Genomic DNA, 9,011 nt, shown 5'->3' on the forward strand with positions numbered 1-9,011 from the left:
GCCTATTACTCTCTATCCAATCACGTTGATGGATAAAAATAAAATTAAAATAAGCATGTAACGACCACAAACGGAGGAAAATAGCGGAGTAAAAGTACCGATACATCACTTAAAATGTACTCAAGTAAAAGTAAAAGTACACAATTTTTAAACTACTCAAAAAAGTACAATTACTGATAAAAACTACTTAATTACTGTAACGTAAGTATTTGTAATTCGTTCCTTCACACCCATGTATATGACTCAAAATAGATATAATTGAAAAAAAACAAAAAAAACATAGAAATACATAGACGGTATATTTAAATGGTTCGATTAACTCCTGTAGCAAACAATTATTCAACAGCTATTTTAAAACATGAATAAATGCTCTATAGTACAAAAATAACACTAAAATAACGTGCAACATGCTTTGGGGAAAAAAGTGCTGTAACAGCCAAAGATGCCAGTGTAGTGCAGGTTTACATAGATCAACAATTAAACACTGCATACATTACATACATAGAATTCAGTTAATTTGCTCACAGATGTGCGTATATGAGCTACTCAACAACCCAGCTCATCCAATCAGATTTCAAAGTCAGAACGCTCCATTTGCTAATGTGTTAGAGGAGCGTTTCAGATCAATCCTCTGACGTGTGTCATCTCTCATCAACATGGTGCTAATTGCGTGACATGCAGTGTGTTGCTACAGAACTTTGATTATGATGACCAATTACACGGGTTAGCGAGTGGCTGTAACCGAAGGCTGTGGTGACCCTGCACTCGTGACAGTCGACCTTACCGAACTTATATTATATATAATAATTACAGTATAATGTAAACTAACAGACTCTCTTTAGATGGCACCATACTGACTTTATGTTCTCAAGAGCAAGTAAGCAGATATGTCTTTTGTTTATATATGGACTGATTGAAACACCTGATTCCAATAGATTTTCCACTATTTTTCCTTCATTGACCTTGGCAGTTTAAACCATCTGTTTAATAAAGATATCATACTTTAAAAAGGCTTTGCTAATTAAAGCTTTAATTATGATTTTGACAGATGAAAATCTGATTACTTCTATTTAACTGATAAAATTACAGAACAGCGAGTCAAAAATAACAGAAAGTAAAGGTCAGCGACGAGTGGCTTTCTAACAGAGATATCAAGCACTTTCTTTGAACACTTAAGTGCATATGCAAACCTCAGAAGAAGAAATCTGTTCCAGCGCTAACTATGATTAGCCTGAAGCCAATCACAGATGAAGATCGGCTGCGTTTGTGTACAGCGCATGCAGATCTTTCGGTTCCATCCAGAACACAGCTCTCCAAACGTACAAGTAACTCAAATGAAGGCAAAACCCGCTGTAGAAGTAAATATTTGATCTTTTTCTTGTGTAAGGGTAAGAAGTTTATTTTGCATTAAAGCCATTAGCTGTTTATACCAGTGATGATGACAATAACTGTGCTAAGCGCCGGATATCCAACAAAACTGTTTCTTTAAGTTATGCTCTTCAAAAAGCTGCACTTTTCTCACAGTAAACCGTGAGAGGCTTTAAAGTGTGTTAATCATAGGATGGAAACCTTCAAGGAAATGTCTGGGAACAAGCTATTATTGTAATGCAAAATCAAATCAAATCAAATAAAGTAAAATAAAGTAAAATGAAGTTAAATTAAATAATTATTGCATATAAAACTTTATTTTAAAAAAAGTCCAGGAACAAGTCATAATTGTCATGCAAAAATAATAAAATAAACGAAACGAAACGAAACGAAACGAAACGAAACTAAACTAAAATAAAAATGATGGAAACTTTCAAGAAAATGTCTGGGAACAAGCTATTATTGCCATGCAAAATAAAATAAAATCAAGTAAAATAAAGCAAAATTAAATTAAATTAAATAATTATTGTATATAAAACTTGAATAAAAAAAAAAATAATAAAAAAATAAAAGTCCAGGAACAAGCCATAATTGTCATTTAAAAAATAAAATAAAATAAATAAAATAAAACTATTATTTCAAATAAAATATTTGAACACATTTTAAATTAAATATTTTAAATACTTGTCATATATAAAACTGTCATGAAAGAACCAGCCAAGAGCAACCCATCACTGTCATGCAATAAATAAATAAATAATAAAATATTGTTTAAAATATTTTTTAATAAAATAATTATTGTATATAAAATAAACTAAACTATATATTTCATTACAGTAATGACATTGACTAAATAATGACAGTATTATTCCACACAAATTGGAACAAACAAATTGCACACATAAAATGACGAATATCTCTGACAGCTAATGAAAAACAACAGATATGAAGATCCATACAAGAAGATGAATGGCTGGTAAATTAAATGTTGATTGACATGCGCCAGTCAATAAACATAATTTCCTCAAAGAAGAGAGTCCGAACAAGGATCGACTGTATAAAAATATTGACTTCATATGTGTTTTTGTGTTGAGAGTGTACAATTGAATTAAAATGAAATGACAGACAAGACACTGTGATAAAAATAAACCTGTAGAAATGTAATACCTCAATTGTTTCTCCTGCACATATTGTAGTATTTATAATTATTTATATAATTTCTCTCATTGTAAATCACTGAAATGCAGTATAAACTCATGCAGCTCGAGTTGTGTCATTTATCTGCATTTATTCACACAAACAGTCTGGCAGTAACAAGTCTGGCTCATGTTTTCATCAGCTCAAGACTCTGCGAGTAAACGTGTCATAAAGCTTCATTTAGCACGTGAGCAAACATTTAGTCCCAGCAATTTACTGCAGGCTTTTCATAGCTGTCAATTAGAGCGTCCACCAGGTGAGATAATACTGGACAACTGCACGGTCATTATGCTAAATTAAATTATTCCCATCAAATGAGATCCTGAGGCTGTCTTACGATGAATAATGATGTCACGCCTGAGGGCCGGACAGGCCAGAGTCTCCATTAATGACCGGGGACTGGAATAATCAGTCTGCACAGTCCTCATGCGTGCGATGTGTGATTTGTGGACGCTGCATTTGGTTGCATGACTCCAGCAAATTATCACAATTGTTTGCATGAGCTTGACGATTCAACTGGAACTGAAATTCTGGGCTGTAGATCATAGATATACAATCACAACCTGAAATATTCCAAGCTATCTGAAAACTCAATCTCAATTCATGTTCCTGCACTGATATCATTTAAAACTGCTTCTGGACTGAGTTTGTTTATTTGTTTACTTACTTATAATACTTATTTTTTTGTTAATTTATCTTAGAATTTTAGATTTCATATTTAATATAATATAAAACATAATTTTATATAAAATTCTAGAATGTAGAATATAAAATAATATACAATTCAGAATGTACCACTGACATTCACTGTAAGTCAGAGCCAATCCTCCCTTTATGCAAAATACGCAAGCTGCGTAGGGCCCCCGAAACACCAGGGGGCCCCCTTGCTCTCAAAGATGATTTAATTTTAGTTTTGTTTTTGAATTTGGCCAGTGGTTATGAAAACATGAATGATCATTTCTTTTAATGCCGTGCGCTGTCACCCTTTCTACGTAAAAATCAGTCAAATCATGTAATGTGAATGTCGTACAGTCTTGCTCGAGACTAAAAAAAACGAGTTGAAAGCGTACCGAACCACGGAAGAGACACTGTTTCTCAAGCACTTTCTGCAAGCGTGATTCGAGACGGAGTGAAACACGGACAAATGTGTTTCATTCATTCGTTCATAACCACTCATACAAATGCGTTTCATTCATTCGTTCATAACCACTCCTACAAATGCGTTTCATTCATTCGTTCATAACCACTCCTACAAATGCGTTTCATTCATTCGTTAAATGCGTTTCATTTATTCGTTCATAACCACTCCTACAAATGCGTTTCATTCATTCGTTCATAATCACTCATACAAATGCGTTTCATTCATTCGTTCATAACCACTCATACCTCCAGAATCACCCCCCGCCGACACAGTTTTGCGTAGGGCCCCCAGAAGTCTAGGGTCGGCACTGCTGTAAGTTCTACATTTTTTACCAACTGAGGGATAAGACATTGCTCCAAATGCACAGAAGCTGCCGTGTCAGACGGCTCAAACAAACGGAGCACTTGATGCCCAAACCCTGCAGGAAACACTGGAATATGTGCATAAGAGTGAGAGGCGGCCTTCAGCGAGACTGACGACTGATAAAGATTAGGTTGTCAGCGCACAGGTGCCTTGAGAAGAGCCGTTACACACACACTTCACTTCCCTTCAAACACACTGTCATTTCACACTGTGCTTTCATCCGCTGTTCTCACATGACCTGCAATTAGCCACTTTACCATTACAAGCATTTGGCGTCTTTACTAGATTCTGAGTATAACTGCTCAGAAGCAGTTGTCAGTCATTTGTGTTTATAGAAAAACAGGCAGACGAGGAACACATAAACCTGTATAAAGGATGTACAGCGCTGTCTTAGTGAATGAATAAAACACAAAAGATTGGCAAAAGACTGGCATAAATTGTTTTTTTATTGACCAGTCATAATTTAAACATGTAAGGACATGTATTAGCAAATAAAATAAGATTAAGAAGATGATGAGATGAGATGAGATGAGAAAAAAAAATATTCTTGCTGTTGACATCATCAGGGGCATCCAGATAAAAGCTCTTGAGAATAAGAATGTTTTTCCTCCTAAAATATCAATATACACTGTCATTTAGACTAATGGACAAAAAAAATAAAATGAGGGTCTGAGGAGCGAAGAGCTTTAGACTTGAATGAACTGTACAGCTGCTTTTATAATGAAGGTCAGTTATAAGAACGAGCATGTTCGGTCCGCTCAAACGGCACGTTAACTGGATTAGTGTGTGTTTAATTAACTAATACTCCTTTTGTCTGCAGGCGTCCGCAGTCATTTGTTCTGCGCTTCAGGGATGAGCTGATTACAAATCTGCCTATTTCATAATAAGCCTGGAGGAACAAACACAAAAATAAGCGGCTGCATGCTAACAGGATTAATGTGACACCTTTTCAAGCACAACTCTGAGTTTGGCTGTATTCATTCATCTGTTATCACATACACAACGACGCTTGGATTTGGCCCTTGTCCGTGTCACCTGCAGTCACTTAAAGAAAAACTGAAGGCTGTTGTGAAATCCCAGCCTCATTCGTCTGCTCAAGTCTGTAATTTACTACAGGCATCAAACGGGAGAAGCAGATTAATTCTTCAGAATGCTGTAGAAAACATGACATGGTTTTATTCATAATAATGACATTTATTTTTAATTTTTAAAAATAATTATAATTATTTTTTTTATTTCTTTTACGTTAATAGTAAAATAGGAGCCAGACATGATCTTTATAACTGGTCGTGCAAAAAAAAAAAAACATTATTTAGCACCATTACACCTGTTGTGTGCCTTTTTCTCCCACATTTGTGTCATTGATTTAGTGGTTATGATTGTGTTTTTGTTTTCCGCTCAAGGTCTTATTGTTTTGTCTCCTCTGAATACAGCGAGTGTTGGAAGCTTAGCAACTTCCCGTGCAGAGATAATTGTGTCGTCAGATCGCTAAGGCAATTTCCACACAATAGAAGAGCTCGACGCTGATTGAAAAGAGCAGCCGCACCTTCCCTGGAGAAGTGCCGCTTTCACTCGCCTTCCCATCAGCCCTGTTAATTCTGTGCTTTAGAAGCGAACCCTCACCACAGCAAGACTTCATTACAGAGACGCGCTGAATTTCACCAATAACACATATTGAGTTGAAAGCTCAGCTAGAGAGCAATGCATACTAATGCTTCTTTTGTTTCCAGGAAAGAAACGAGCGTCCATCCAGACATGGTTATTTCTGTCTTTTCCTCTATGAATAACAGTCTGATGGATCAGTTTGATTGAGTTTGATATTATATTTCAGGCAGCACAGCAAACAAAACATTCTGTCATTATGAACTCACACTCATGTTTCAAAACATTTTCTTTCTTCAATAAATAGCAAAAGCAGATGCTTAGCAGGATGTTCACAGTGAAAAATGTTTTGAGGAGAGTAAATAATAACTAAACTCTTTTGAGATTGAGATGAAGATGAAGTGAGAGATACAGCAGATCTTTTTTTATTTCAATTTGGTCCCAAGGCAACATTTTGAATTTGTGTTTACATAGAAGTACTAAAATATCTAAAAGTGAAGAAATAATAATAATAATAATAATAAAAACTACAGAGACAAAAAAAAATGAAAAAGAAACAACAAAATTGCAAAGTTTAATTTAAATTTAAAATACTCGAGAAAATAAATACTAAAACTTGAATTAAAATTAAAATGGAAAACATAGAAATAAAAATTCTAAATATTAACATAACAAATAAAACCGAGAAAAAAACAGCAAAATTACTAAAAGTTTCATTCAAATTAAAATAAAAAAAAGAAACAAATACAATTTCTAAATATTAAAATAAAAAATAGAAAAAATACTAAAGGTTTAATTAAAATTAAATATATAGAAACATACTAAACATTAATCAAAAATCAAGCGTAGCGTTAGTTCTGGCAGGTCATGTGAGTCAAGCTTGCATCAGGTGACTCTCAGCTGATCCACATCTACCTATAGGAATATGACGCCGATCACGGCATTCCTATTTGAAGTCTATTCAGTATTATTCAGCAGGTATATCACTTGTTCAGGAGCAAATTACCCTCCTCCATCCCCAACTCCTCCTTTCATCACAGTCAGGCTTTCTGATATTCCTCATTGAATCAGACTCCTTTTATCTTGAATAATGTTGTTACACTAAGATGTCATTAAGGACATTAATAACATCTGCATTTGTTTCTGTTATGTTTATCCTAAGGGGGTTATTGCTGCTCTCCCTGCTCATTCATGACAGGCTTTATGGAAGGGCAGGGAGTTTTTGCCCAGAACAGAACCATACCACCATTCCAAACTGTATACTAAGTGTCAGTCATCTTTGATGATAGTGTTCCTGACAGAACTATAATAGTGTTTTAATGATATTAAAATAACTATGATCAGTTTTATTTTTTCATTATATAAATTCTTAGATGAGAGTTCATCAAACTTAAACTTCAGCACACAGAGATAGAGCATTCTACTCATATTCTCAAAAACTCAATCTCCAGCCTTATGAATGGAGTGTGAATGGCCAAAAAGTCAACATGAAATTAAAACTCACTCTATTAACTATCTTGATTCATGTTCCTCTGATGATTCTTCAGTGCTGTCATGCATACAATCAAGTCCTGTCCTACATTTTTCCCCAATTTCGATCCTGTTACTGTCAGATGTTTGGACCCGTTTTGCCTCCATAGTTCTTCCTGTGTTTCCTTTTATAGTCTTTTTTCCTATTCTTGTTTAGTTTGATTATTTATGGTTCCATGAACCTGTGTTCCTCTGATTGCCCTGTGTTTATAAGCCCCAGTCAGTTCAGTTTGGTTTTGTCGAGTCTACTGTTGTGAACGTCATCCTCGTGCTCTGTGTCTCCCAATTGAATCATTAAAGACTCTCGTTTTTTGTGAAATCTCCACGTCTCCTCATTTCCTTGTTCCCGTACTCCAGCGGATTGTGACAGTTACTGAAGCAAAATAGTTTGTAAATGGAGTTGCATATCAACTTTCAGCAGACACACATTATAATCAAACAACTACTAGCTCTCACAGAAAAAAAAAAGCCGTAAATACACAGAAAAAAGCACAATGCAACTGACTCAATGTGCACATACTCCCTACATAGCGATGTTAGATTTCAGGGCTGATCTCTCTGTCATGACATTATCACATCCCTGTAGCATGGATTATGGGATTGAGCTGTATGCTAATTATGCCGTTGGGCTGCAGTAAAGTGCTGTAATGTCCCAGTCGTGTAGTGCTTACTGGGCTTTAGCTGCATTCACCATCCGCTGCTCCTCTGGGCCGCAGATTAACCCAACCGAACATCTACCGAGATCACGGACGCTCACGGCAATGTCACACACACCAGGCCATCAGGACTGCTAGTGTGAACGTTTGCAAGCAAGATATTTCAAGACATTTCTCTACTAACATGAACCTACATGCAGTAGTGCAATACTTTGGTATTTTTGGAGTACCTCGTAAAAATCACGATGCATGAGTATGGTAATCGTTCAGTATCGTGGTATACTGTATCAAAGTATCATCTGACACCATTGCCTTCAAAAAAGTACCAAGAAGGTACTACCAAGTAGGCATGTAAAATTGTTTATATTTTCTTTTGTGAACTTCTAAATGTCATTATTCAATTATTATCAACCTTTTTGACTTGAAGAACCCCATTTGTCCAATATACAATATTCAGAGGCCTCTCATACAAGCTATATTTATTCATCCAGTATGTAATTATGATAAAGCTGCTTGTTTTCAAACTTGTTTAACAGAAACTGGGAGTGTAAATTTATTAAATTAATATATCAATTATTTTATTGATTCCATAAGTTTCAAGACGTTTCAAGAACAAGAACTATGCATTTATACAGCAGATTCACAGGAAAAAAAAAAAAACAACAACAACAGTGTTAATGTTGTAAAATTAATCAATTACGAAACCAATTAAATTTCACCTATAAAGCAGCTCTACAGAATACAAGGTATGTCAATATATTAAATTAATAAACCATAATTATTTTAGTGATTACAGAAATGTTTATTCTTTAATAAAATAATAATAATAATAATAATAATAATAATAATAATAATAATAATAATAATAATAATAATAATAATAATAATAATAATAATAATAATAATAATAATAATAATAATAATAATAATAATAATAATAATAATAATAATAATTTGCCAAACAATTTTAATAAAATATTATGAAATATACAATAAATAAAATATATAAAAAATATAAAATAAATGTGTTTTGATATGTTTTTCTCATTTAATCAAGTCACATTTCTTATTATTATTATTATTTATTATTATTATTATTATTATTATTATTCTCAACTCTTCAACTCCATCCTCAACTCTTCAACTCCATCCTC

Source organism: Sinocyclocheilus anshuiensis, unplaced genomic scaffold (genome assembly GCF_001515605.1).
Source record: "Sinocyclocheilus anshuiensis isolate Anshui unplaced genomic scaffold, SAMN03320099.WGS_v1.1 scaffold1223, whole genome shotgun sequence".
Lineage (NCBI taxonomy): Eukaryota > Metazoa > Chordata > Actinopteri > Cypriniformes > Cyprinidae > Sinocyclocheilus > Sinocyclocheilus anshuiensis.